The sequence below is a fragment of the Columba livia genome, chromosome 25 (genome assembly GCF_036013475.1).
Source record: "Columba livia isolate bColLiv1 breed racing homer chromosome 25, bColLiv1.pat.W.v2, whole genome shotgun sequence".
Classification (NCBI taxonomy): domain Eukaryota; kingdom Metazoa; phylum Chordata; class Aves; order Columbiformes; family Columbidae; genus Columba; species Columba livia.
The window spans coordinates 927,917-955,578 of record NC_088626.1 but is presented as its reverse complement, the minus strand read 5'-3'; the positions used below and the strand labels follow the sequence as shown (position 1 = coordinate 955,578).

The 27,662-nt window shown below is 52.1% G+C and overlaps 1 protein-coding gene across 4 annotated transcripts in view; it reads left to right on the top strand.

The window, feature by feature from the left end:
• LOC110365005 (uncharacterized) overlaps positions 1-27,662 on the top strand; it is a 209,987-nt gene that overhangs the window by 62,686 nt on the left and 119,639 nt on the right. Inside the window, exon 1 of one of the 4 annotated variants that reach the window (XM_065040886.1) lies at positions 2,167-3,314. The exons of the other annotated variants lie outside the window; for them this stretch is intronic. The gene's annotated coding sequence lies outside the window, so the exon portion shown is untranslated. Of the gene's footprint in view, positions 1-2,166; positions 3,315-27,662 lie in introns of those variants that run through there. 4 annotated transcript variants of the gene reach the window in all.

Genomic DNA, 27,662 nt, shown 5'->3' with positions numbered 1-27,662 from the left:
CAGCCACAGCGCGCTGGTATCACAAAACCAACTCCCGTGTTGGGAAGATAAACCGGCATTTGGAGGCGCGTGCAGCGGCACCGCTCTGCCGCACTTTCTGTTCCGCGCTCTGCCAGCTCTTGTTCGGTCCAGGAGGACCCACAAAGCTTCCCTGAAATATTACGTACAGCGGGAGCGTGGGTTCGGCAAAGAAAAGGAAGGGGGTTCGTTCAGAGTGCTCTGATGTCTGCCGAGGTTTTGGTGTTGACATCAGAGTCTTGCAGCAAACTCCTGAGCCCTTGGGAAACAGCCGTTTCTTGGAGATGCCATGTTGTCTGTCTAGCATCTGCTTAACGAAATCACGTTATACTGCAAAGTTGCAAGTGAGAGAAAGACTTTGGAAGTGGTGGAGCCAGAGGCGGGTGTTTAAGGCCGTGGCCAGCAGCAGGTTTCAGAACCACATGTGGTTTGCAGCCCTTTGGGGTACCAGCCTTGGGCTGTGGAAGAGCTTCTTCCCACTCTGTTGCCAGAACAGAGCTCGTCCCATAAAAGGGATCAATTCCTGTGCTGGGGTGAGAGTACTCTTCACCCCAAATCTGCTTCTAGAACTTTTTACTGTGATGAGTCTTTTCAGTCTAAAAAAGCCCAGCTTAAGGTATATATCACGTCTCATTGTTGAGCGTTTATTCTTAGTCCTAATACAGCCATTTCACTCTCTGTCTTTAACCAGGGTAAAAACAATGAATAAAAATAAAACCGCTAAGGTATTCAGGTGCATTCCAAACACTTTCTGCTGGCTCCAGCACGCTCGGGGTCAAGCCGTTTGTATTGCGGTGCAGCAGCCGTCCGTGAACCGCTCCACAAGAGCCGGCTCTGGTGTTATCTCCCTGCCTCTTCACCTTCCTCTGAACCCCGACCCGTGGAACGTCCCGGTAACTCCTTCCTCAGGAGCAGAAGCTCAGCTCTGACTTGATTTTGGCACTGAACGGGGAAAGAGCTTGAGGTCATAGATCTGTGGGGGTAGGAGGAGAGCGTGCGTATCCAAAGAGGTAAAAATCCAGAATGACAGATAGATGAAAACAAAGATAAAGTTCTGCTACCCAGAGCAGGCGGGAGCTGCTCCAAGGGGACGTGCAGGCAGGATGGTGGCGTAGGCAGATTTGTGCCCAGATTGAATAGGATCAGATGGCTGCTCCTGAGTTTTCCCCCGACCCTACTGTAACATCCGGGGTTGCTTCCCGAGTTGCCTGGCCTGGCACAGCCTTGTCCGCAGCACTGCTTGAGAAAACAGCCTTTTCTGAAGTGATAAGGTTGTGCTTTCCCCCCTAACACTAAAACTCAACATGTTTTTTATTTAAGATATTTATTCCTTCTCAGAATGTCCCTAATCAGAACCAGCACCTAACAGCCTGAAAACAAAGGAAATAAAATTAAAGCTTGCGATTGCTTTGGTTTTACAAGCCTGAGGCCTGGCGAGGCTTGCTTCAGGAGAGGGGCTCGTTTTTGTTAGCGTTGCTTTTATTACAGCATATTGTTAAGTAAGCACAAGTGTGGATTTAGAAAGTTAGCACATTAAACTAGCGGTGATTGACATCGGATTGCGAGAGTCAGTGCTCGGAGGAGCTGCAGAGCAAGAGACGGGGCCGGGCAGGTCCTGGGGGGCTGGGGGCAGACACTGCCCCGGGGGGCTGGTTGGTGCCGCAGGTAGGGCTGGAGCGCAGGACAGCACTGAGCAGCAAAGCAAAAATAAGTTCACCTAATGTGGCTGGTGCAAAAGTGTATTCCCAGCAACAGGAATGACCCGTTCGCTTTCTTTTCTCTTCTGTACCCTTCGGTGATCGCCTCCTTAACTGGAACAGCGTGCAGCTGCGCTCTCCTGCTCTTTGTAACTCGAACAGAGTTGAGTCTTAACACCCTGCTGGGGGCAAACAGGCCTGGGCTGAGCTGCTGGCACCTCCTGCACACTGTGATCCCTGCGCGTAATGGAAACGCTGTGGAGGCAGCTCTGACACGGACATTAATAACAACACCAGAGGCACTCCTCGGGCTGAGCTGGGCGATGTATTACCCGTGGTGCTGAGCAGAACGAGCGCTGCCGAACAGTGCAGCCGGCGCTGGGTATTGTCACACTCCCTGTGTTGTGGAGATGGCGCACGCGTGTGGGGGACAGGTAGAGGTAAGGCTGTTACAGCATTTATCTCCTTACGCCTTCCGCTGAAATGAAGCTGTGCGCTCGTGTGGAGCGGAGTCGCAGCGACGTCGGAGGAGGGAGCTGGACACACGGGGGGAGCAGGGAAGGTGGACGTCCCGGCCGCCCCAGCCCAGCTCGTCCCCCCGTGTCAGCGTTGAGAGGCAGCAGCTGAGCATTCAGCCATTTAAGCTGTCACCTGCTGAACTTTGCCAGAGTTGCAGCCCAAAAGATTTACATCTATCAGAGCCAGTGCAGCGTTTCGTGTAACCTGAGTCCTGTAGGACCAGGTCAAAACCTGGTCAGCGCTCAGGCATCTCCCTGGTTTCCCATCCCCACAGCCCCACGAGAGGGGATTGGATTTCAAACGCACTCTGTGTGTCGTCCTTGAGAGACATAATACAAATAAGTGACACCCCAGGACCAGGCGTCTGAACCGCGGGCAAAGGGAAGGGGAACAGCACATCTGATCAAAGATGCCCCCAGCCGCTGCGCCGAGCGGCGGCCCTCAGGAGAGAGCCTGAAAAGACCAATTTTCACAGATCTCAGCTCCAGGAAATAGGCATTTCATCATGAGTTGAGTCATGGAGAGGAGGATCTGGCCAGGCTGCTGCTGCTCAGGCAGAGACAAATGTAATTTATTACCCCGCGGCCTGCTGGGGCCTGGGGAACGCAGGAGGAACACGCGGCATTAAGGAGGCCTGGCCCCTCAGGAGGCTTTTTGGAGAGTGACTAATTGAGATGGGGTATTCTCATCTGTCTGAGCAATTCCGTCCTTCACACGTTTGTGTCATAAAATAAACAGCATGTAGGTACTGGGAGAAGGGGCAGCCTGGCACTTAAAGTGCTGAGCTGAAAGTCGGGACACCTGGGTTCACTCACAGCTCTTGTAGGTGGCTTCTACCACTCAGCAAGCCATTTAATCCTCTATCAGTTCTGCGAGAGCTGACGATAGCAGCACGGTGCACGCAGGTGCTGGGCAATAGGTGTGTCCTGTGTGCTAAGGGAGATTACGTGGCCTTGCAGGAGTGTTTTGCAGCTGCGTGGCCGGGGTAAGCTGGCACTGTGGCTGAGTCTCCTGTGCCCGCACCGCAGGGGAGGAGGCTGGGGACTAGTAGGATTTCTGGAACGTATTCCCCATTTTCAGGTGCATTGGGACTTTTTATAGCTGTGCAAGGTGCTGGGTGTTTTTCACGCGTGTGGTGATTAACTGATGGTATTAAATGCTGAAGCCCACCACTTCCCATATGTGCAAGTGTGTGTGTGTGTGTAGCAAGGCCAGGCAAATGACTAATGCAAACCTGAAGAGAGACAGCAGAGCATATTGTAAAGATCAACCCTATTTCAGCGTATGTTCAAATCGGAAATGCCAGAGATTGTTTCATAGTCTTCTGCAATGTTCATTATAAAAGTCCCCAGATGGCAGATGGCTATTAGCTCACTGTGACCTATATAAATGTCAAACGTAAAGCTATTGCCCCAGTGAAAATCTCAAAATAAATAACAACAGGAGGGATGCTGTTCTGCTGCTACCAGGATTTATGGATTATGAATTCATGCTAATTCATCCCAAAGCTGGCAAAAGAACGGATCTTGTCCTTTTGGAGGAATTCACTTAACACCTGCTTGCAGATGGATCCGAGTCCCCCGTGCCCGATCTTCCCCCGATTCCTCGGGTCCTGCGCAGCCCCCGGGGACCCGCAGGGTCTGTGTGGGCTGGTTGGTTCGGCGGGGACAACGCCGCTGTCACTCGCTGCCGACGGCCCAGACTTGCCTTTGTTTGCCAGAATGGTGTAACAGCAGCTTCAGCGGTGATGTCGAACTGTTTTCTTTGCCCTTATTGATCACTGTGGCACCTGTCAATCAGAGAAGGTGTGATTTTCTCCTTGGTTTTTAGGTCGTGGTTGTATGTTTGTAAAAGCTGAGTTGTGCTCGTAAGCGCGGGCCGCTTGCTTACATTGGATTGTTTGGAGGAAAGGGTAGAGGAAGGGGGGCTTTGTTTGCTCAGTTGTTCTGTTATTATGTTCTCATAAATAATCAAAAGATGAATAACACACACCATGAGTAATTGCAGTTTCTGTAGCAAAACATTCCCTGTCCTACTTCCTGCTATCAGAAAAAAGCATGACGGTACAGATGCACATTATAGAACACCCAGAAAATGAGCTGCTCCGGTCCCACCTGCAGCGCGTGTGTCCGGGGCTGCTCCGGCACGGCGGCAGGACCGGCTCGGTTGGTCCCACCGGCCCGTCGTGAGCCCCAGGCCGGTAAACGAGACACCGGCCCGGTGCCTCGGGTGCCCTGAGCTGCGCTACGTAACCAGCTGGGCTGCGCAGCAACTACTGGTGCAAGCCCTGAGCGTGCGCAGTCTGTGCACGGAGCCACTGATGGTGTGAGATTACAACCAGAAGTCCAAGGCTGTTAAACCCCTGTGTGGTTCCTGCGCTTCGGAATAACCGGTGTGTAGTTTGCTGCAGCGTCATCCAACCGCAGAGCTTTGATGTGCACGTCAACTTCTCCACTTGACATCATTTGCCTCAACTGCCCTCGGCCTGCCCAGCGGACGAGACCTTAGAAAGGAGAAGAATCGCATTCACGAGCTTTGAGGAATTGTCCCAAAGGCCGTTTGAGGGTGGCGGGCTAGACGGCCTGCAGTCGCCGTTCAGTGTGTTCGTTTCTATCCAGGTGACTCAGGTGGCCCCGAGGACGCACGGGGTTGGGCAGCGAGCAGACACAGCAGCGGGTTGTTTGAACACCAGTAAATTGTGGAGTGGGAAAGAGCTGCTTTTTCCCCCTCAAAACCAGTTTTTGCAAAACAAGTTGTTACTGCTGTCAAAATTCCTTAAGTTTCACCAACACAAATTGTGTTTTGTTTTTTTAATATATTGCTCGGTGAAAAACATAAATGAGCAGATTTCAGAAATATTTCATCCCCATAAAAGGCATTTTTGGTAAACAAATACAAGTGAATATTTTATTAATGTTTTTTTATAAAGATATGAACATGTAGCGATATCACGCAGTGAATGAATCAGCTTGTTAAAAAATCAAGAGGAAAGCAGGAATGTGGGTCACTTTTATCCACGCAGGAGCAACTTCAACCATCTTTTCTCACAAACATGAGATTTCATTTTCAAACTGTTGCAATAATAAACATTCCCAAGAAGCATAAACTTGCTTCCCTTTCCTAGCACACTGATTTATAGTGGCCGAAAGCTTGCAGGGCCCCGAAGCCGAGGATCCCCCTGTGCCAATAAAGGCGGTGTCACACCTAGAGGAGCACAGCTGCTCCCTGGCGATAGCGAAACGGAGAGCGGGGCTGTGTCACACGCACAGAGCACATGTCGTGTGCGAGACAACACTGTGACATCCTCCAAAAGCCAAGTGAGGCCTTGGAGCACCGCGTAGGAAATCCGGGGCTCAAACCTATTGTGTAGTTAATGACCAGAGCTCTAAAAATGTGTATTAAGCATGACATTAAAGTGCCCGTGCTAAGTACTTCACACACTAAGTGCCGCTCTGCCTCATATAAATTAGGAGTAATTAAATCTATCAAAAAACAGCACTGCTCTGCAGTAGTGGCCGGACTGCACTGTGGTTAGCGCGTGGAGCCGAGGGACGGCTCGGTGCCGGTGGGTCAGGCCTGGGCGCAGCTCTGTTTGCTGTTGTACCCGCAGGGCAGTGGGACCGGGCTTTGGTGATCCGTGCCACTCAGTCCTTTTTGCTGCTCTGACCCTCCAGTTCCACGTGGCCGCTCCTCAGGACAGAGTCACGATACCTTTGGGTATAAAGCGAGATTACTCCTCCTAGATCCATGGAACTCTGTTCATTTACATGAACTGACAATCCAGCCTAGCGTAGGAAAAAGTTCCAAAGACAGCACAATTTCTAGATAAGTATTTATTTTGTAGTGGGCTGCATCTTCGCCCTGAAAAGCCCATGGTGAGGAAACACTCAGATCCGCTTCCCTTTGATCCGCTCCCACTGTTCACAGCATTAGATCAACGGGCAGCCGAAACTGCTCTTGAAAATTAATTTCCCACCAAGCTCGTGCTGGCAGCTGACAGGTGACAGATTGCTGCATTGCTTGCGTGTATATTGTTTGTGCCCTAATGTGAAATGGAGGTCTTTGAAAAATGTCTTTTTGGTTTTCTTTTCTTTCATTAAGCCTGCAAAGCCACTATCACCAGAATTACAGCCGCTGGCGAGCACCGTGCACAGACGCCCCGGTAACGCTGAGGCCACAGCCCCGGCGTGGGCGGCGTTGTGCCGGTGACGGGCGAGAAGGGCTGGCGAGCCCTGGTGTCGCCGTGTCCGCGCTGGTGCTGAGCGAGGTGTCTCTGGCATCGCGCGGATTGTTGCTGGGGAGCAGAGTCAGTTATGCTGGAAGGATGAACAAAGAGATTCTGTTCCATCCTCTTATGTCACGCTAAACTTCCATGTCAGGAAATAAAAATAGGAGAAGGAATATCAACGGTAAAGAACAAACTCCCTATTTTGTGCTGTGCGGTGTGACCCCCGGTGGTTGATGTGCTGCCCTGAGGGTCTGCGCTGGCGCTGCTGGGACACGGGACGCGTCCCCAGGGACAGAGCCGGTGGGAATGGGGGTGTTGTGCCAGGCCTGCAGAGGCACAAAGGCAGCTGGGCTGCCAGCAGAGCCCCGCGGAGGCCCAGCTCCAGCTGCCCGCGCCAGCCAAGCGGCGGCTGTGCGAGGTGGCGGTGCCAGAGGCACTGCCGTAGCCAAGGCGGAGCCGCGCGGCTGAAACACCGGCGTCCCTTGTTGCGTTGCCGCACAGCAGGGTTAGAGTTAACGGGACCTGGGAGCAGAAAGAAAGAAGGCTTTCCTTTCCACTCTTTGGCATGCCTGTTTCTTGCTTCTTGGAGTATTTGCGTGACCATAAATTCAGAGCTCTGGAGGATATTTCCAGCCAAAGACTACATGTGCAGGATACCATAATGTAAACTGCACATGTTGTGAGAAGTTGTTAAATGGAACCAGCAGATGATAATGTGCCCAGCGTTGCTGCTAACATCACTTGATTTCCTCCCACCATAGGTAAAACAAGACTTCTTCCCAATCCATTCTAACTTTCCGACAGGCCTATAAATTCAAATGGAGAATGGTTGTTGGCTACCAGAGCTGCACTGGAGACCCAGGGGCTGGCCCCCGTTCCTGAGCGTGATGCTGCTTCTCCGGCAGCTCAGGCGTGTTGAAGCACAACCGGGTTCACTCGCTGTTCCCATTTCTTTGCGGACAATGAGACGTGTTGAAACGTCTGGCACAGCCCAGCGCATCTGCCACCTTTCCCAGTCTCGTCCCACTGCTTTTCCATTGCAAACAACTATTCCCCATTCCGTGTGGGTTCAGGGATAATGGGACCTGTGGTGTTTCCTCCTTTCTTGAGGATGTGCAGCTGTTGAACCCTTGCGGTGAATTCAAACCCATGTTGAGGAGCTCTCCTCATCAGCTTCAACCAGAGCCAGGGCTGAAGTGGACAGGAAACCGGCATCTCGCCCTCTCAGAGTGTTTGAAGGTGGTTACATATCAGGAAACTCATCTGGCTGCTTCTCTTGCAGGGAAATCTGAGTGGAGACTGTTACACACTCTCAGGTGAAATCTGTAGGTGAAGGAAAAGGGTTAATTTTGGCTATATGGACAGTTTAAAATTGTGCTGTTAGTATTCTCACCAAAACACCTGTTTTGGTGTTTGTTTGAAAGTCTGGTGTTGTACATCAAATAGGCAACGGCTGCTGGGATCTGGTCTTAGGAAGCAACCAGGGGACATCCTGGCACCCCTGGCGAACCCCTTCTGGTGCAGGGGAGCAGGAGGACCCTGCGCAGCTCAGAACCGTCTTCTCTGTTTCCTCCTCCTGTCAACTCCAACACAGAACCTCAGCCTGGAAAATACAGACTTGTGATAGCCCGTAGCACAAATGCTCGCGTTCGGCTCAGCGTCAGTGGGATTCAGCTCTGGACGGTGATTTCGGAGGTGGCCAGTCGTTTGGCTGGGACGTTTGTTTGCTTGTTTTTCTGCACATGAATCAGAGGGAATTTGTATGTTTATCGCAATAATGCTACTACGTGGCGGTACAACACTAAACGCTAATCAAACAGCTACCAAAAGACCGATGAACGTTTGTTTGCGTGTGTTTGTAAGTGAAGTGGTCGGAAGGGATGGCCGTGCGGGTTGGTGATCTCGTCTTTGTGGAGCTCATTTGTTCTCCACATCCCGCTACGGAGCTTCTGGAATCCTTTTGCCAGGCCTGTGGTGCAGGACAGAGGCCGGATGGTGCACGGGATCCCCATGGAAATCGCTTCCCTTCTCCAGTTTAGAAAGGAGCTCGTTTTGAGAGTTGTTTACAAGTGCAAATTACACAAAATGCCCGTTTGTTCTGAAGCTCAGCTGCTGGGAATCTATTTACCCGCTATTGACTTGCCAAGCCTCTTGTCAGATGGAGGATTTTCCCTGTGAGATGGTATTGCAGGCCCGTGGGGCAGCACAGGCTGCAGAACAGCTCTGCCGGGCTGACCGAGGTGTCGCTAACGGGTGCTGAGAAAAGACAGAAGCCTAAACTCAGGCCTAGCAAAGCAAAGCAGACATAGTATTTGACTTTCCGTGCAGTTCCAGCATGTGTTCACTTTGTCTTGATGTTTTGTTTCATTTCCTCTGCATTTCTGGCTTTCAAAGTTAATCTGCATACTTATTATTTTGTTACCTTTCGTCACAAAACCTGAATTACTGTTTAATTAGGAAGGTGCAAAAGCCTTAGAGAACAATGATCCCAATGAGGAGGGAATTAGTGAAGAGGCTTTTTGTGTGAAGTGCTGGAGAGCTGAGGGCAGGTGTTACCCAGCCCGGTGGGTTCTGCGCCTGCTCCCCGTTCCTTCCCCGGTGGAGACGGGAGGGAAGAGCTCTTGGAAACGTGGGCGATTCAGATCCTTTGAGACGACGAGCACCGGGGCTCTCGGGTAAGAAACCAGCGTGTCCTGGGTGCTCATTCCACACTGCCTGTTCCCTGTGATTGAAATCTGAAAGCATGTAGCTGTTAATCTGGGAGTGATTAAAGAGCCTCATTTCTTGGAAGAGTCAGTACTCATCATCTGCCGTGCTGAATGAGCCTCTAACATCCCCTGATCCCATTATATTGTGATTAATTGTGCCAGTTTAAGTCAATAATTCATTTGTTAAAAATAGGCCTGCAAAGTATCATTTGTCTCAAGGGAGATATCAGAATAAAAAAAAAATTCATTTGATACTTCTCATTAAATTAGGGTTGGGAGTTCTATTGAAGGGTTCTGTTCATGAAACATTTATTGCAGGCTTATTTGATAAGAAGTTGTATTTGTCTAAAATTATGTCTGCTAACAGATGTAACGGCCTTCATTTCTCCATTGTTAATGAAAGTATAAAGAGTCTAAATAAGTGCGTGACTGGGGAAAGAAGCCCGTGGTGACAATACGGGGGATTTCTGAACACGTGTTCCACAGAATAACGGCCCCATCTTCCACCCCAAGTGGGGTCCGCGTCCCCCCGCTCGCCCCCCGCGTGGCAGCGCGGTAATGGGAGGTGACGGGCCCGCGGTGAAGGATGGATGTGCCCCAAAGCCTCGTACGTGTAAATGGTTATAAATGTTGCATTCATATTCATCGAGCCATTAGAAATGTTTCAGCTGTAAACGGCTCTAAAAGGAACAGATAGGGAATAGTAGCTAGTCTGCTAATGATAATGGCCATAACTGACAAAGACACATGCTTAATATCTTCATCTCTCTAGTCAGTCATACTTGGTACCACAGTAATATTCCTGGAGACGTGTGGAGGGACGTGTTGATGACGAGAGCTCCCCAAAGCTGCACCGAACAGCCCTTCAGGACTCGAACGGTGACTGATGGGCCGCGCGGCCTCGGATTGCGGGGCAGAGATTTAAATCCAGGGCCAAACCCCTTCCTGGCTGATGGGTGTTGAGTGCCTGGTTCCAGTACCTCTGACCTGTCATTGTCACTGGAACGGACACGGCGTGGTGCCTGGGGGACACGCGGCATGGGGACAGCCGGGTTCTGTTTGTCCTTCGCGGGTGTGCAGCAAAGCCGAGATCAGCGCTAGAGCTCGGTTCCCCATGCACGAGGCAGCGCCGTGCTCGTGTCCTGCCCCTCTCTGCCTTGGAGCAAAAGCCACCCCTGGCAGCGGGACAGTTTGACATCCCTGTAGGCATTTCTTGCGGTGCCCCAGTGCCACCGCCCCACACCCCCCACAACAGCGAGAGCTCCTGATGGTGTCACGCGAAGCAGAGCCGGTTTTGGCTCCTGGTGAAAAGCGCTAGTGAGCAGCAGAGTGTTTCTGCACAGGTCACAGCGCAACTGGGTGTGTTTTAAATACTGCCACCGGTTCTAGGAGGCCAGCTGAACTTGGCCCATAATTTGTCTCGAGTAATGAAATGAAGGATGGGGAGTGTGTGCCAGGCAGGAGGCACTGGAGAAGACAGGGAAACACAGCACCTCTTGAGGAAGTGTGCCTGTTGAACCAAGGCTGGGTTTGGAAACCCAATCAAGTCCAATGCCAGGGTCTGTTCCAAAATTTATACTGAAAAAAAGTCTCTACAAACCACAAGTCTCTCTTCAAAACTAGGCTCTGTGCTTTTGCTTGTGTCTTTGAGATATTTTATAGCTCTTGCATCACGTTACCTGGTGATCTGCCCATCAGCCGTGCTGCACAGTGTACAATCCCTCCATTGTTTGAAGCCTCCTTGTTTGACAGCAAGATCTATTAATGTGATGTGCTTGGCCAAAAATGTGTCACCACTGAGAAAGGGTGAGCGAAAAGCGCCTTTGATGTCTGAGTGACAAGTTTCATATGTCTGCGTGGGGCAGAGAGAACATGAGCTGGAGCACAACCAGAGGGAGGGGGATGGGGCCGCCGATGGTCCCACGGCCGCTCGCCGGGAGTCGTGTCCGCGGCACCGGCACAGCCGTGTCTGGACTGCCCTCCTCCCAGCATTGTTACGGGTTTACAACCTCGGCCTTTTAATGCACTCACGCTACTTCTGATGGTGTCCACAGAGAAACAGGATGGATCTTGTTTATTCTTAGCATAGCTCAGCTCAATTAAGTCAATGAAGCTAAATCAAGGACAGTTTCTATTCAATGAAGCTGCAAGTAAGTCTCTGTGTAAAAGCGGTGCAGGTTGTATCTGTCTCTGGCAGATGGCTCGGGGAAGGTAGGGGTGTGCTGTCATTTTCTTGCACTTTGGCAGCGTTTTGTGTAGCTTCTTCTGTCAATAAAGTCTCATTTGAATTGACCTGAATTGGCAGATATCTACTGACTTGAACAAGAGATGGATCCAGTCAATAAGCTCTCATGCCTCAGGGCATGAGCCAGTCACTAACTCAGGGAGGCTTGCAAGGAAATATCCCTGATGTGTTGATTATTCCATAAAGTTGTCCACTAGGAGGATTTATGGATACTTGGTTGCTCACAAATACAACATACAGGACTGTAGGGACAATTAACCCCTTCTAGTCCAACAGTTCCGAGGTTCTGCAGCTCTGAGTCTCTTTACAAGAAATGCAGAAGAAAAATTGAGTATTGGAGATGCTTAAAAGCATGGAAAGAAGGAGAATTTTATTGTCGAATCTTAATCTGGGTACAGGACATGCTTTCCATATTTCCCGTATCCTACTTGCAGGATCCTCCATGCAGCTTTGCGAACAGCATCCTCACCGTTCTGCTCATGGTTTTGTTCAGGACTTGCAGGCTGCTGCTTCTTCCCGATGGCTGGTCTGTATCTGCATCTTCAGCAGCCGGATTGGGCCTTTAGCTCCAAGGGCAGAACATTGCAGCGGTTTGTGCAGTTCAGTCTCTGTTATAAGTAAGGATGCGTTGATTAAAAACGGCGGCAATACTAATACAGCACTTTCATCTTCTTGGCTTTAATAACTTCCTAATTTGGCTAATGAATATCAATCACGATCCTGTAGGGTGAATAAGCATGATTATAACTGGGGAGTGTCCACGGCACAGAAAAGTTTGATCAGTTCCATCCCCAGGATCTAAAATACAAAATGGGTACCCCAGGCTGCCTGCAAACCGGGGGAGGGGAACCAAAGGCTGTTGGAGAACAGGACTGGGCTTTGGAGAGAAGAGACATCTCGGGCTGGGTCCGGAGGCTGTTGGAGAACGGGACTGAGCTTTGGCGAGGAGAAAAGAGACATCTCGGGCTGGGTCCGGAGGCTCTTGGAGAACAGGACTGGGTTTTGGAGAAAAGAGACATCTGGGGCTGGGTCCGGAGGCTGTTGGAGAACAGGACTGAGCTTTGGCGAGAAGAGAAGAGGCATCTCGGGGTGGGTCTGGAGGCTGTTGGAGAACAGGACTGGGCTTTGGAGAGAAGAGACATCTCGGGCTGGGTCCGGAGGCTGTTGGAGAACAGGACTGGGCTTTGGAGAGAAGAGACATCTCGGGCTGGGTCCGGAGGCTGTTGGAGAACGGGACTGAGCTTTGGCGAGAAGGCCGGTCGGCAGCTGCTCTCGTGAGGCCCCAGGACAAGCTGGTTGTGCTGACTTTGGTGGGGATAACCTCACCCGCTCCCGCCGCCATCGACAGGAGCGGCGTTTCCCTGCGGTTGCGGGTTGGATTTGGGCTGGAACGCGGGAGGCCGGGCTGCCTCTGCGGTCCCGCGAGCCCCCTCTGTCCCCAGCCGTCGGGAGGCCGCCTGTCAGCAGGGAGCAGAAAACACATTGTGACACAGGGCAGGGACTTTTTTTCTTTTAGCAATCCTATTATGAAAGACAGAGTGCTCCCATTTCCTCCGCAGCTTTTATCAAGACTTAAATTGCTGCCAAGGGAGAAGGGACGAAAAAAACCCTCACTGCTTTTATTTTATTTTTAATTTTTTTAGGAAAAGATTGTGCTTACTTACTAAATTCCTCCCTAAGTCTCCTCCAAGCAGAAATCCAAGAGTATCCCTATTAAATTATATAGAGCGAGTCCAGTCCTTGGCTGTCAGCGGGACCCATCAGTCCTAATTTATCGCCCCAGGAAACACAGTACAATTATGGTAATAAATAATAATAGGATTCAGTACATGACAACATGAATGATGGAGCCTCTCAGAACTCATTTACATTGCTTTGTGTTGCAATCACCCTGCTTCTAATGTAATGCCAAGCAAATGAGCCTTTTTGAATATTGTGCAATCTATTGCAAGTCAACTGGCACAAAACTCACTCAATAAATCATGTTCAAACACATGCCTCTAATGACAGGTAAATCAACAATGAAGTAATTGCATTTAATGTATTGAAATACTGGACAAAAACAGTGACCTCAAAGTGACTTTTTGTAGAAGGTTTGATATAGTTGCAATGGCAAATGGGTCTTTTTTTATCAGGCCCTTTTGGCTCAGACGCACACGTGAGAACTAATGATAGCGTTTCCTTCGCACACCTTGATTCGGCGGCTGTTGGTGCGCCGGCCCCGGCCGGCAGAGCAGCACGGGGGGTTTGCTGCACTGGTGGAGCAGCACGGGGGGTTTGCTGCGCTGGTGGAGCAGCTTGGGGGGTTTGCTGCGCTGGTGGAGCAGCTCGGGGGGTTTGCTGCACTGGTGGAGCAGCACGGGGGGTTTGCTGCACTGGTGGAGCAGCTCGGGGGGTTTGCTGCACTGGTGGAGCAGCACGGGGGGTTTGCTGCACTGGTGGAGCAGCACGGGGGGTTTGCTGGGCTGGTGGAGCAGCACGGGGGGTTTGCTGCGCTGGTGGAGCAGCACGGGGGGTTTGCTGCACTGGTGGAGCAGCTCAGGGGGTTTGCTGCACTGGTGGAGCAGCTCGGGGGGTTTGCTGCACTGGTGGAGCAGCACGGGGGGTTTGCTGCACTGGTGGAGCAGCACGGGGGGTTTGCTGCGCTGGTGGAGCAGCTCGGGGGGTTGCTGCGCTGGTGGAGCAGCACGGGGGGTTTGCTGCACTGGTGGAGCAGCACGGGGGGTTTGCTGTGCTGGTGGAGCAGCTCGGGGGGTTTGCTGTGCTGGTGGAGCAGCTCGGGGGGTTTGCTGTGCAGCCATCGCACCACAATCTGTGCGCTCGAGAGCCGGTGACGCGCGGGGTGCCGGGGCTGCACGGGCTCTGCTCTGCTGCTGCCACCCCGGGCGCTTTCCCCATCCCATGTTCCATCTATTTCAGTAGGAAGGGGAGCAGAGCGGGTGGACAGTGCAGCAGACGCTTCTGTGGCTCCTGCTATTGACCCCTCCCGTGGTTTCACACGTGGTGGGGTGGGTTTTGCTGGTGCTGCATTCTATTCTGTTGTTGGTGGGGTGGTTTTTTCCTGGGTACAGAGGAATATGTGCTTTCAGGTTCTGCCTAAACCAGAAGGTTGCTTTTGCTTTGGTGGCAAGGACAACGTTAGACTTGCATTTCTGATCCTTAATGGGACATTTCGGGGCAGAATTTAGACCTGATTCCTCAGTGCCTCATGCAGACATTTACACCTCTGCAGACCTTGAAATGTGAGGGTGTTTTCTGCTTCTTTGCAAGGCTGTAGCTGACCGTAGGGGTCATGTCAAAGATCAGCCGGGCTCTAAGAGTGTAGGAGTGCTCTGCTGAAGTGACGTGGTCTCAGGCAGTCGGGGTGACAGGGTGCAAGAAATGGAGCAACAGCATGGAAAGCAGTGGTCTGAGCCAAACAGTTCCTCAGTGTTGTTGCCCCATAAAAACGTGGTATCAGCAGAGAGAAGGTTTAAGATTGTGTTTGAAGAAACAGCTTCACAGATTTTGGCTCTGACTTTATTCTCTTACCCTCCCCTTGCAAGGGAATTTGGCAGGTGTCAAAGGTCTCCTTGGATTCTTCAGGCAATGGAGAGGTTTTACATATCCCCAGGCTTGCCTGTCTCTGCTGATAGCTCCCATATGATAGGAACTGATTAGCAAAATGTCTAGAGCCAGGACAAAAGAACGATTAAGAAAAAAAAAGAAAAGAACAAGGAATTTCTGCAATTTTAGAAAATTGTTACCAGTTGTACTTACCATCCTGTTTGTTCCCTGGCAGCGGCAATGTTGGGACGCAGTCACCCAGCTCTCCTAGACAAGGGCTCTAGGAGCTCAGTTACAAGCACTTCCAGCGCTGATGTTGTGGTGGTTGTGTGGGGCTTGGTCTTGTTTGATTCTGGCTGTTGGGATGGGTTCCTGTGGCCCCGGGAGCGTGGCAGGTTCTTGGCAATCGCATCCGTTCGTTGCCGCAGGGGCAGACCCCTCGCCCTGCTCATCTCAGCCACAGGGGCTCTGCTGCTGGCTATGTTGTTTGGGGTTTGCTTAGGCTGGGCTGCAGTCTGGCAATCTGAGCTCAAGTTATAGTGTCAACTCTTGTAAGTGGTGACCTAATTTTCTTGCTGTTTTTAAAGGGCTACCGCTGAAAACACCTGAGCATTTTAGGTGTAATAGTGTGAATGTCATCTGGTTAAAGCAAGCGGCTGCCGACTGGGTCTGGACGCCTGAAGAAACAGAGGATCAAGAGCTGGATCCTGCCTTTGGTCCATGGCTTTGCCTAGTATTGGGTAAAACCCTGTTTTTCTCCAAACTGCTGTGTCTGCTGCAGAGGACAGTTAGTACATACATGAACACAAACTGCTGTGTCTGCTGCAGAGGACAGTTAGTACATACGTGAACACAAACTGCTGTGTCTGCTGCAGAGGACAGTTAGTACATACGTGAACACAAACTGCTGTGTCTGCTGCAGAGGACAGTTAGTACATACGTGAACACGCCTGTGCATTACCCGCCCATGCGTCACACGTGTGTTCTCCCTGCAGCCGGGTAGCAGCAGCGGGTCCCGCAGCGCCGCCTTGCACAGATTCGCTTTCCCCTCCCGCTGCCTCCCGAGCCCCCCGGTGTGAATTAATGTCAGCAGTTTGGGGCAGGAAATAGAGTCACTCCCCTTCGCGTTTTATTACGCAGCTCCCCAGAGCCAATAATCAGGCTCTGGCTGTGAAAAGGCCCCGGCTTAGGCAGCTTGATTAATGACTGGGGGTCACGGCGCTGCACCTTTCCCACTGGATCTCTGCAGCACACACAGAGCCCAGCTGGAAACCAACACGAGTCTGAAAGTGGGGAATAAAGAGCCTGAACAATCGGGAACTGCAAACAGCCCCAGCCAGCACAAAAGGGAGGAAATGCTGCTTTTCCAGGCGTCCTTCATCCGAGAGGGGTTTTTTGGTTGGGTGTTTTTCCCCCACTGCAGTGAATTCAGTGGCGTTGCTGTGTTAACTGCTCTGGAGAGAGGGGGATTTGGGAAGTGTGGGTTTTGGCATGGGATTTGGGAAATGTGAGCGCCGCATGTCCTTTGGTGCCACTCTGCCGTCCGTTCCGCTGTACCCGCCTGCTGAACCGCACTGACCCGCTGGTGAACATGAGCTCCGGTTTCGGGCTATTTTCAGCTGAGTTAGGGGATCAAGCACCAGCACAGCCTGTGTACTGGTTTACTAAATCAATTTAAAATTGTCTGTTGATGTGTCAGATGCATCATCATCTTACTGCGGCTTCAGCAGTTGCTCTTCTTCATATGCAGAACTGCGAGTTAACATGCTTGAACTAGAACGTGTTTCATTGAGATTTAACTGAATACAATTTAAGTTCCATTTGCTCTGACGACTTACGCTGGCCTGACTCGCAGTGAGGGTGGCGCTTACGCTGCGCTTAAGTCTTTGCAAAAGAGATGTGAGATGTTGTTGCCCTACTTTGCAGAATGAGGAGAAGCAGTGGAAGTGGGAGAAATCAGTCCAACAACACTCAAGAAACTGGCAATAGGGAAGGCATGTCAGTCACTTGTGGGAACAGAGGGAGATTTTGGATTTAATTAACCTCGAATTTCAGTTGATTGTGCGCAAGTAGTGATTTTGATTCACTACAGGCAAGAAAAAACTGCTGATTGTGCCGGCTGAGTCAGCTCGAAGAATCTGACCTGGGTACAGCAAGTTTTCTTCTTTTGTTGTTAAAACAAATCACAAAAACATGTTCATCAGAAGAAAAGGTGAAATTTTGCTCTTGACTGAACCGATCTTTCTGTTTGTGAGCATGTGATTTCCCGCTGTGCTGGGCACTTCTGCGTGAAACAAGCTGGGCCTGGGGCGGCACGGAGAGGAAGGAGTTGGCCTGAGGGAGGTGAGGTTTCCAGGAAGACCTTGCGGACTGTGGACAGGAGATGGCCCGAGGCGCCCGTGCTGCCCCGCTGCCCCGCACCTCTGCCCTCGGCCAGCCGGGTCCCAGCGCTTTGTGCCGCTGCCCTTGACAGAGCGTTTTGCAGACTAACCGAGCTTCCCAGGAGGAGAGATTTCCCGGTAATCAGCCCACGTTTCCCTTTGCTTGCTTTCACCCCATTGCTAATTGCGTGTAACTCGTGTCTCCTCCGTGAATTGGCCTTAGAAACCCCCTTCCAGCATCTCACAGCTTCCCGTGTCCTCACCGGTCGCCCGTCCCTGGCTCCCATCGCTCACCATTTCCCCGGACAAGCCGGCCCGTGTGTTCTTGGTGGTGTCCAGCTGGGACGAAGCCAACCCCGATTCCCAGAGCCGGCGCCCGCGGAGCAGGGAGGTCGCTCTCGGCATCTGCTGGAACTTCAGAGAACTCGGGTCAAGATCCAGCAAACTCAATACCCAAAGAAATTAGGTTGCTAGGATCCCAAGATTGTTTATTATGCTCTCAACTTTAATTAGCTGTAAGTAACATCATGTCAGTGTTCTGCCACAAATGCTAAAGCTGTCAAGGCAATTTTACTGAGTCTGGCAGCTTAAATCAGAAACAAGAAAGTCAACATGTCAATAATGGATCTAGACATGATGGATATATTAAAGGGGAAACCTAAAGGCTCTGGACTTCATTATACAGAGTTCAGCTCTGAAAATATATGCCAAAGAAATCTGCACCTCATTGGAAAGCCCCTTGGAGATATAGTTCTCAATTAAGGGGCACTTCTCCTCACCTCTGTGCAGTTGTGTTCTGCCGTATATACCTTACAAAATGCATTAAGGGAAAGGGCAGGGGTGGAAATAACCCGGTCAGGTTCAGTTTCTACAAATATACCTATAGAGGTGGATAATGTGGTGGGGCCGAGGATGGGACTGTTTCTCTGTTTCAGAAGGAACTTTAAAACCCCCAAAGAAAATGCCACGATCCCTCCCATCGGGAGGAGACGAGGGAGCGGCGGCGGCCGGGATGTGCGTGGGAGAGGGAGAACGCGCGAGAACCGGCTTCCTTTGTATTTCATTAGTTAACAGTTGTGTATTTTCTGACATGTCCCATTTTAAGTGTATTTTGGCTTGCGTATTATACATATGTCTAATAAAATGAAGCAGATTTGCCATGGTCTGACAATGTTAATAGTGCTCTGGAAATACAGACAGCTGTTTAGGAGCTCTCGGGTTGTGGGTTCGGCACAGCTGGGGTGTGGTGTGGGGTGCCCGCTGGGACGGTGTCCGTGTGTCCGTCAGCAGAGAGTGCTTTACGTTACACTAGCTCTGGTCATGCTCGATTCAATGTTTGTCTGAAAATCTCAAAGTGTGGGAGTTCTATAGAGTAGAAGGATTAAAGAAACCGGCCTTTCAGTTCAGCAGAATGTGTGCGCACCTGCCGGCCCTGCGCACCCCGCACACAGCCCTTTGTTACCTGCCGCAGGCTCACTTGCTGTTGAGCCCCTTCTGTGAGCCGCTGGTTTATTTTGTTCCCCTTCCAAACTGGTAACCACCCTTGGGTAAGCTTCCTGGGCCTGGTTACACAGCTGCCTGTTGTACATTTCCATCACTAGAGACATGGTCTTTCATCGAAATGCGTGGCTGTTTACCTGGGGTTCTGTTGGCATGCCCAGCTCTGGTCTGTCTGCACAGGGCACCGTTTGGGGCTCAGCACCGCGCTGGCCCTCGCTCTGTGGTTCTGTTGGCATGCCCAGCCCCGGTCTGTCTGCACAGGGCACCGTTTGGTGCTCAGCACCGTGCTGTCCCTCGCTCTGTGGTTCTGTTGGCATGCCCAGCCCCGGTCTGTCTGCACAGGGCACCGTTTGGTGCTCAGCACCACGCTGTCCCTCGCTCTGTGGTTCTGTTGGCATGCCCAGCTCTGGTCTGTCTGCACAGGGCACCGTTTGGTGCTCAGCACCGTGCTGTCCCTCGCTCTGTGGTTCTGTTGGCATGCCCAGCTCTGGTCTGTCTGCACAGGGCACCGTTTGGTGCTCAGCACCGCGCTGGCCCTCGCTCTGTGTTGTTCTCCACGTGTGGCACCGGTTGTGTGTCGTTCCCCCGTGTGCCGGCCGCTGCCACCCGCCCTGTGTTCTGCTCACACTGACTCCGTGGCTGCTTTTCCTGCCGTTCCGCAGAGCGCCGAGGCCATCCTGGAATAGAAAAACTGGCCCCTTTGCTCAGGCTTTCTTTCCCTTCCACACTTGGCTCTCCCAGATGTTGTTGGTCATTTCCAGGTTGTAATTAATAATAATAAATCAGCGGAGTCCATCAGGGCTGGCTGTTTCCTGCCACCACTTGGATTAGAGGGCTATGGATTTTTTCAGATTTTCCAGCTGTTGGTCAGGGGAGCTGTCATACGGTCATATGGGGACTGCTGGTTAATAATAAACCCCACCGCATTTCCTCCCTGGGAAAGTATCATCTTCACATCTGCTTTTGGGTGGAAACATCTGTTCTGTCCAAGCCTTGTCTGTCTTGAGAAGAGGCAGCGTGCTGGGGCAGCTTCCAGCGGGTGTCAGTTGCACCAGAACTCTTTCTGACGCTGGTCCGCACCGAGCAGCCAGCAGCCTCCACACGGGTGCCAGGCCGTTCTCCCTTGCACAAAACTGCGTGAGCAGCCGATCACAAAAGATGCTCTAAGATTTGGGGGAAAATAAAGCTGCTGCTTAAGGATGTAAATATTTAAGAAAGGTGCTATCAACAGTATCAACAGAGTGAATAGGCAGGAGCAAAGCAATCAGAGCTAATGGAGTCTTATCCTTAGCCTCTAACGAGTAATAATGAGTGAGTCCTGTTCTATAACTGAGTTCCTATTAACAGAGCAGCAAAATTAGGCAGGGAAGGGAAAATTCCACAGTGCTTCTGAGCTCACCCCGCTCCAGTAAATAATGACTATCAGATCGCAGCGGCAGCATCACTGAGCTGGACGTGCACATTCGGGTGACCACAGCCAATATTTTGCTTTATCTTAATGGAGAAGCCAGTGTCATTCCCCTTGCAGCCCCCGTGAGCCCCGCAGAGCAGGCGCTGCATGGCGAGCAGGGAGGAGCCGAGCGCGGGCTCAGCGCGCTGCTGCAGCACCCTGTTCCCAGTGCTAGCAACCCGAAATCCAAGTCAATCCTCTCTGCTTTCGGTTGGCCCTGAGGCATCTAACCGGCAAATAAGAAGTGCCATTGCCGATGTGTGTGACCTGCTGTGGAGCTTCCTTCAGGAAAAAGAGTGTCCTGCGTTGTGGTTGTTGAGTACGGGCTGTAGGGGAGTCTCCAGCATAACCGAGTCTCCGTGTGCCACACCAAGGCAATCGGGCTGGTTGACAGTGATGCTGTCGCCACTGCTCGGTGAAGCTGTATCGTCTGTTGTAAGCAGCAGCTCCAGCGCCGTGCGGCTCACGCTGCCTCTCACGTTTTGCTGTGCTACCGCTCCCGCTTCTGCTCTCACTTCACAAGCTCTTCCGCTTTCACAGCTCGGTTCAAAACATCACTTCCACATGCCGTTGTCCCCTTTGAGAGGCTCTCGGGTCCAGAGCATCCAGACTGTGCCGAGCTCCTCGCAGCTGCCACGTGCTCTGCCCAGATCTTGCATCCCTTGTCATCCGTGGAGGCCCTTGGGTTGTCTGTCCGTCCTCTCGGCTGGCTCAGGGTGAGTGGGGTGATGGTGGAACCTTGGGTGACCCAGGACGGCGTCCCCGCTGCCCCTGGTCCTCACAGCCTGCAGGGAGCGGGGAGATGCCCATGCTGAGAGGAAACAGCTGCGGCGCGTTCAACGAGTCCGCGGCTCTCCATCCTCACCCCATGGGTGCTTTCTGTGCCGCAGGAACATTTGTTCCTTGTCGCTTGAGGGGAAGAGCACAGTGTGTATCAAAGCCAACAGTGCTCCAGCAGTGAGAATGTGAGGAGAGATGCTAAACAGCTCAGGAAAGGATTGCAAGCCTCGAGTGATGAAACGGAGAACCGCAGCACTGCGGCTGCAGAGGATCTGAGCCCATTATTTATTTCCCCGTGGTCTCTGTCACTCGTGGGTAGCCAGCTGCAGGCTTGTCGAGCCCGCGTCACCCTGCCTGGCTGTGCGATCCCGAGCAAGTGTCAGCTCCGCGTTTGCTGGGAGAAGTGCCGCTGGGAGCTCTGTGCCCTGAGGCTGGCGGAACGTGTGAGGAGTCAGCAGGAGCCCTGCCCGGCGATTGCTTGACTTTTTATTTTCTTTCATCACCAGCTTTTTTTTGCTGTTTGGATTGTGAAGGATCCCAGGTGACAGATTTTGTGCAAAGAAAGAAGAGTATAAATCGGGCGAGACTGGCAGTGTATGCCACCACTCCTCCTGCACGTAATTGCTGGATCTGGCCCTGCTGACACTGGTCAGAAGGTCCTGCCAGCACAAATCCACCACGGTCAGAGCAGAGATGCTGTTGTAATGACCAGGGGCTGGGCACACTGGGGAAGGGGCGCAGGAGCTGTGCGCCGGGTCAGCACGCAGGCGAGCGATGGCCCAGGGTAGCGGAGCAGCGGAGCGGTGCCTGACCCAGGGTAGATATTGTCCTTTGTGCGATGCTGCGCTTGAGCTGGGAGCCGGAGCTGCTGTGGGGATGTGAGGTGCAAAAGTGACCAGCACAGGTAAAGATAATCGCTTACCCAGAGTGGAAGGAGGGGAAGGGAAGGATGTGTCTGAACCTTGAAGGTTTTGTACACTCCTTATTTGAAATTTTGGCAACCGTGTGGATTGTTCTCCTCCCTGCACGAAGCTCTGTGATTGGTTTGTAGCCGACAGCTCTGGTGGGACCCGCCACGGCCGGGCTGCAGCACGGGAGGAACAGAACCGCTCCCTCGACCTCCACCTGTCCTCTCAACAGCTCCTTGTGAACGCTTGCACGCCGGGAGCTGTTGACCGTGCTGTTTCCTGCACGCAGCGGCAGCCCCGCGGCGCCGCTCTGCAGACCCTGCCCTGCTCCCACGGGGTGCTCGGGGGTCACAGACCCCAGCCCGGCAGCGGCAGAGGCGGCCACAGCGGTGCGGGGGCTGCAGACCTTCCTGCGAGGTGGGGTCGAGGACGCGGCTTTGCCGGCGGGACGGGGATTGATGACTGCAGTGGCACTTCGTCCTGTGCTCCGCCGCCCGGGCTCGTGCGGATGGATTCCCCGTCAGAGGAGGGTCTGTGTCCCCCGGTGCCGCTGGCCGTGCCCCCGGCCCCGCACCTGAGCTCGCCCACCCGCACAAAGCGCCTGGCTCGTGGCGGGAGCAGCTGCAGACAGCGGGTGTTCAAAGGCGCGTTCCTGACCTCGCCTGGGCTGCCGGGCCGGCTCTTGCCGACTCAGGGGAATTATTTTCCTCTCCTCTCCGTCTCTCTCTCCCTGTCGCTCCTTTCCGCAGTGTCCTGACCTTGCGAGGCCTTGGTCTCCCCCCCATCCATCTCCCAGCGCTCAGTCTCTCCTGTGAACTCATGCTGGGAGATTAATTGCCACTATCGCCCCTAATCCATCACACTTCCCAAAGATTGTTTTGACATCTAGTTAATTTTTGGCTGATGATTTATCAAATTCTTATTACCGTGCTCTGAAGGGGCTCATTTATTGTGTTGATTCATGGTAATGATAAAGGGGAACCTTTTTGAATTTTAACTACATTCCCTCATGTTCTTCCCAGCACAGCTAAAGAGAAAAAGGGGGAAAATATAGCCAGGGACTCTTAATTCAGAGAGTAAAGAGGGAGGGGGGAAACCCTCTAGCCTCCATTATTTGTTTGAGAGCCAAAAGTCCTAAAAGAGGTTAATATATATTAAGACATATTTTGAGAGTTCTGGCCTGGTCTGTGTTTCAAGAGCATCCCCCAAGGCTCTTTAAAACATTTATTGCCCTGTAATATTACCTAAATGTCTACTACCATTTTATTCAAATAGAAGTTAATGCTAAATGATGTCAGTCATGTACCAGTGGAAATGTAAAACATGTCTCTCTGCCAGTCCATATGGCAATTCCAGCTTTTAAAAGTACACAGAGAATTTTCTGCAGCCCTTTATGTCACTTCCCCATCTTTGTTCCCACCTATTTTTAATTTGCTGCGCAGTTTTTAATAAGCCCAGATGGTAAAGGAAACACAGTAAATGGCCATTCTCCCTCTCTTCGTTTCTCCGCAGGCAGCTGGGGCAGTCCGAGCGCGTACCGGGGGGCAGGAGCGCGGGTGCGTGTTTGGGAAGGGGGTGCGCGGCTGTGACACGGCGGACCGAGCCGCCCTGGTCCCAGAACGGCCCGTGCTCGTGTGGGTGGGGACAGACACGGGAACACCTGAGGGACACCCCAGGACCGGCCGGATGGGGGGCTGGCCGGCCAGAGCAAGAGCTGTTAGAGCCCTAGAGCTCCTGGTTCTGCTCTGACCTTTCCCTTGTGGCTGCAAGCGCTGATATATGCTCTGTTCGCTTTAGTTCCCTACTTCTGAACAGCAGGAGTAATCTTGCCTTTTATCCGTCTGTCTTCACTATTAAGCTTGCAGGTTCTTTGGGGCGGAGGCTGTCTCCTCTCTACAGACACACGGGCTGACAGCCATCCTGGCCACTAATCCAGGACAACTGAAACGATGAACCAGAGATAAGGAAGCAGAGTCAAAACAGCAGGGAGAAAGCAAACGGTTCCTTTTTATCAATTCAGTTCTCAACTTTAGCAGATCATTTTATTTAACCTGTAGGGACCCGGTAGGATTCATTACCAAAGCACAGAATTCTTCACGGACGACGCGGGGCGCGCCCACGGAGGGCCGGCCAGAGGTGCTGGTACGTCCTCTGCTGCATCGGCAGAGCAGGGGTGCTGGGCTCCCAGACAGCGCTGCAGAGCTCCTGGGTGCCTTGTTTTATCAGCCTGGGTATCTTTCTTATCAACGAATCGTAGCAGTGGTACTGTTAGGTGTGAAAATATGACAAAATGCCGTAAAAATACCTGGGTTTCTGTCCATGGTCCATACAGGGTTCATCTGGAAGGCAGGTCCCTGAATGGCCAGGTCCTGCCACTGCCGGTTGTGTCACAAGCTAATAAGCTGTGCTTGGAAAGCCAAATGTTCCAGCTGTGCCCAGAGAGTCACGATTTCCCTCCCTCTCCTGGTCCCGGGGCCCTGGGCAGCCCCAGCCCCTCGTGTGCGGGTCCCCAGCCCCGGTGGCCTTTGCCGGGGCCGTGTCCCGTCAGTGCCATCAGTGCCAGCCCCGGCTGCTGTGCTTCGTGGCTCAGCTTGAAAAACCTGATGCGTTTTAAAAATTCATGGTGGGTTTCTGTTTTGTCTGGTTTTTAGGGATACTGCCATTTATTAATTTTGATCCCACTTGCTTGCTTACTGTGCTCTCAGTAACACTTGTGTAAATCAGGAGTAACCTTGTCCAGATAGGAGCAGAACCCCAAGTGGTGAGGAGCAGAATCAGTCCCGTATCAACCAGCGCAGTGCTGGAGCGAGCGGGGCAGAAGCACATATACATCACACCCTCTCCTTATCTTTTATTTTCCTTATTCTCTCTTCCTCTCCTCCCCTCTCTCCCCCTTTCTCCCTCCCCCTCGCACTCTGTGCCTCTCATTTTCCATCCCTTTAAATGAGGTCACCCTGACTGAATGAAGGACGCAGGGAGCGGGAGAGGTCACGCATTAGCACCGCTATAACTGCGCTGCTACTGGAACTCGGCAACTCATCCATCACGGCCTCCACTACTCCATTAGGCCCCGCATGAAATATGCCCTGCTCTGAATCGCACGCCATACATCTCCCCGTCTAGACACCTTCCTGTTGTGCGAAGATCAATGCTGCGCGGTCATGCATCATGTGTCACCCAGTAGCCCTCACTCTAATAATCGTGTCTATTCTCTAGTCTGCAGTATAAATTATGGGTACTGTGAAAGTACTATATTATTCAGCAACCTTGGTCACTAATGGATTATTGGTTTATTGGCTGATAATGTGAGCTCCTTTTTTGGCTGGATCCTACCTTTATTTATTTATCTTTCTTCATGATTATTATTCTGAGTGATGACTGATTTGGATCCTTATCCAGAGGCTTTCACCCTTGCAAAGCAATTATAATAATAAAGCCCTCTGACCATGGGCCTATTGCCCTGGCTCTCACTTAATAGAGATGGCTTTTGCTGAAATAAAAGTCAAGTATCCGTCTCTGTACCAGCTCGGTTTCCCATTCCTATCTTGTTTTAGCTGCTGATTCCTTTTCCTGGGATAGGGCCTCAAGCCAGGGGCTAGAAGCAAAGACCGCAGGGTCTTTGCAGGTGGTACTGCAAGAAGCTGATTTCTGAAGGGGATCTGATGCAAAGAACCTTCTCTGCCAGGCGGCCGCAATCCCCTCCTGGGCACAGGCATGTTCCCAATTGCAGAATAAAAGCAACCCCACGGGTGCTGGGTGCTCGGGGACGTCGTAACAACCAGCGGCCTCCCCGCCAGCTCCTGCCGGTCGCAGCTGCAGCACTGAGGTAATTTTTCCCAGTTCTCCCAGCAGCTTCTTGCGTTGCACCTCACCATACCCCCTATCGCACCTCACTATACCCCCTATCGCACCTCACTATACCCCATATTGCACCTCACCATACCCTGTATCGCACCTCACCATACCCCCTATCGCACCTCACCATACCCTGTATCGCACCTCACCATACCCCATATCGCACCTCACCATACCCTGTATCACACCTCACCATACCCCGTATCACACCTCACCATACCCCCTATCGCACCTCACCATACCCTGTATCACACCTCACCATACCCTGTATCACACCTCACCATACCCTGTATCACACCTCACCATACCCCATATCGCACCTCACCATACCCTGTATCACACCTCACCATACCCTGTATCACACCTCACCATACCCTGTATCACACCTCACCATACCCTGTATCACACCTCACCATACCCTGTATCACACCTCACCATACCCCCTCACCATACCCCCTATCGCACCTCACCATACCCTGTATCACACCTCACCGTACCCTGTATCACACCTCACCATACCCCGTATTTCACCCCGTTCCCAGCAGGGATGGCAGGGGAGGAGGGAGCCCGGTGAGGAAGAGGCGGATGAGGGAGCAGCGATGGCGGGGGCAGGAGCGGGACGGACCCGCCGCACGCGAGCAGTCGGCGCTCGCAGCCGTAATTGCCTGTAAGGAGCGTTGCTGTGCCGTGGCTTCCTCGCGTGTCAGCTGCTAATTTGTTGCTGTTTGTTTGTACATGACAGTAATGTGTTTACCTCATTAGGGGATGTCAAAGTTCCCCAAATGTGTAGCTGGGAGATTACGGATTTCCTCTGCTGACACGCGGAGGAAGCGCAGCAGACGAACGAGCAGGATTTTGGCAGTGGGACTGAAGGAGGGAGCAGGAGGACGCGTTAACCCTTGGAGCGCTCGGTCCATCGGAAAAATACACCCTTGTTTGAGAAGGGTTCGCTGCTGTTTGTTCCCAATTCCAGAGCCTATGTATCAAACCGTGGCAGTTAAATACCCTTGGATACCATAGCAAGGACCATGATGTAAAACCTGTAAAACCTCTTACAGCAAGGACATGAGAAAGAATGGGCATATAAAGAGAGGGGATTAGAAAACAGCCACTATACATCACGCTCAGCTGCTTTAACCACCACCAGGCCCACACTCCTTGAGTGGTGTCTTCCCATTAATTATGATTAACCTACCCTACAGTTAGTTGTTCCTTCATTTGTAAAATGCTCCTGTTTTCCAACCAGTTCTAATCTTGGCTGTAATTATCCTGATGGCAGAGGAGTCCCTCCGGAGAGCCTTTTCTTCTCGCTCTGACTTATCTGAGTCTAACCGGGGTTGTTCTCTGCAGCCGCGTGCCGTGGTTGTGCCAGGGAGCGCAGGTACATCCTCCAGCACCGCGGTGCTGCGACCAGCTCTGATCTTGGTGCCCTGGGCCTCGCCCTGCCCAGTGGCATTAAGACCTATCTAATTTACAGGGTGGCTCTGAGAATTAATTAGTTAAATTTTTGCAGATTGCTCTGCAAGTACTAGAGGCTACCGCTGCCTGTGTTTTCTGCCAACACATCACATTCACCACCTTCCACGCGAATGGATTCCTAGGACGCCGTCCAAACTGAGGAGAAGGAGATGCCTCCTGCCAGGGCATGAGAAGATGTTAGGAAATGAAAGGAGCAACTCAAGAGCTGCAGCTTTTTCTTTCACTGCCAGAGAAAGCAATAGCCGTGTCCCCTTCGTGCATCCTCTGCTCACCAAGATACAGCAGGTTGTTTTCTTGGGGAGCCCAGCGAGCACGGCAGTGCCACGGGTCGGTCCCTGTCCCGGAGGA